This window comes from Hypanus sabinus, unplaced genomic scaffold (genome assembly GCF_030144855.1).
Source record: "Hypanus sabinus isolate sHypSab1 unplaced genomic scaffold, sHypSab1.hap1 scaffold_736, whole genome shotgun sequence".
Lineage (NCBI taxonomy): Eukaryota > Metazoa > Chordata > Chondrichthyes > Myliobatiformes > Dasyatidae > Hypanus > Hypanus sabinus.
This window is the reverse complement of record NW_026781587.1, coordinates 1-2,500: the sequence shown is the minus strand read 5'-3', so window position 1 is coordinate 2,500 and position 2,500 is coordinate 1.

Below are 2,500 nucleotides of genomic sequence, written 5' to 3'. Positions count from 1 at the left end.
AGCTGCCATACATTACTATAAATACAATCGCGTCCTGTTTTAGAGTCAGAGGCCGGCAATAACATGACGAGCGATCCAGTATCGCGGGTAGGGCAATCCATAATACCTGGGACAGCACACCAGGACACCCGGTCGTGCGCAGGAAATAGAGGTGAGAATACGTGTGGAATTCGGAGATAGGTATACGAATAATAATCGCTATAAAAGCAATAATAATAGAAGTAGTAGCAATATTTGAAGAATTCCTCCAAAGTATTGCCAAGACCGTCGAAGTGTCACCAATGTAGATCGGGTCAAATGAGTTATGTGAATTCGGGACCGCTTTGAGAAGTGAAATGAAGACGATACTGAGAGTCAGACCGTTACACTCGATCACTTGTGAGGGGACGAGACGTTTCACGTCGCTCCTGTTCGGTGGGGAATTTGTTTGGGACCAATGACCATCACTCCACTAGTTACCAGGTTGTTAGAGAGAAGAGAGAGAACAGACATTTCAGTCAAAAATTTAATAGGTGTGAACCCGACTTTCGGTGGGCATAAGGAAGGAGCAATGGGATCAACATGCACGAAACAGCGCCCCCCTAACGCCTTCACCGGCGTCCTGGGGATGTTAACCAGGCCAGTCTGACAAAGTCACCAAGCAATTACCATCAACAGATCGCTTGTGGTACCCGAGGGAAACCACCCACTGGACCACTCTTACACCACCAACTACCGTGCGGTTCCACTCCCTCACTTCGGGAAGTCTCATCACCTGGCGGTACTTCTGCTCCCTGAGTATATGCCGAGACTGAAGACCGCAGCGCCAGTAGTGAGGACCAAGAAACGTTTGGTCCAGGGAAGCGCAGGAACGCCTAGAGGACGGCTTTGAATCGGAGGGCTGGACTGTATCCAGCGATTCATCTTCCAACCTGGATGAGTATGGTGGTAGTTCTTACGGACTCATTAAAACCTGTGTGGATGAGTATGTTCCTACAGAATTACTGTACTATCCCAAACCAAAGGCCGTGTATGAGCTAGAGAGTACGTCGTCTGCTGAAGTCTATATCTGCGGCATTTAATTCTGGCGACTGGGCCTGTACCAGAAAACCAGGTATGATTTGCGGAGGGGCGAAGCGACAACTTCGAAGGAGGTTGGAGGCGACATCGGATGTACGACAACTCCGTCAGGGTTTGCAAGACATGACTTCCTACAAGCGAAACCCGGAAGTATGAATGGCAGCGACATTTCACTGCCCAAATATACCCAACGCCTTCTCTGAGCGCATTGAAAGGGAGAATATAACTACAGCTGTGAAGATCCTTGTTGCACCCGGTGACGCTGTGATCTTCGTCTCAGAGACCGATGTTAGGCTGTCTTCAAAGAGAGTGAATCCTCGCAAGGGAATGGTTCGATGGAATTCCTGGTAAGGTTGTGAATTCCTGGTAAGGTTGTGAATGTCTGTGTCAACCAACTTGTGGGCGTTGTCAAGGGACATTTTCAACCTCTCACTGCTACGGGCGAAATTCCCACTGCTTCAAAAACAACAAATATACCATTGCCTAAGAAGAATAATGTGAGCTGCCTTAATGACTATCGCCCGGTAGCACTCACATCGAGAGTGATTGAAAGCTTTGAGAGGTTGGTCATGACCAGGGTTATCTCCTGCCTCAGCAAGTATCTGGACCCACTGCAATTTGCCTATCGCCACAACAGGTCAATGTCAGATGCAATCCTAATGGCTCTTCATACGCTTTAGACCACCTGGACAATACGAACACCTGTGCAGGATGCTGTTTGGTGACAATAGCTCAGCATTCACACCATCATTCCGCAATCCTGATTTAGAAATTACAGAACCTGGCCCTCTGTGCCTCCGTCTGCAATTGGATCTTCGACTTCCTAACTGGAAGACGAAAATCTGTGCGGAATGGTGAAAATATCTCCTCCACGCTGAAGATCAACTTTGGTGCACCTCTGGGCTGTGTGCTTCGCCCACTGCTCTACTCTCTGTACACCCATGACTGTGTGGTTAGACGTGGTTCATATACCATCTATAACTTTACTGACGATGCAACCATTGTTGGTCGAATATGAGATGGAGACGAGAGGGCGCACGGGAACGGATATACCAACTAGTGGAGTGATGTCTCAGCAACAACCTGGCACTCAACGTCAGTAAGACGAAAGAGCTGATTGTGGACTTCAGAAACGGCGAGACAAAGGATCAGATGCCGATCCTCACAGAGGGATCAGAAGTGGAGAGAGGAGTAGATTCAAGTTCCTGGGTGTCTGTTTATCTGAGGACCTAACCTGGTGCCAACCTATCGATGCAGCAATGAAGACGGCAAGACAGAGACTATACATCATTTTTAGTTTGAAGAGATTTGGTATGGAGGGTTGTTGGGGGGTGGGGTGGAATGCGGTGCTACTGCACAGGACTGAAAAAGAAAAAGGGAAAAAGCTACAGAGTGTCGGAAGTTTAGGCAGCTCCATCTTGGGTAATAGCCTCTAAACTTC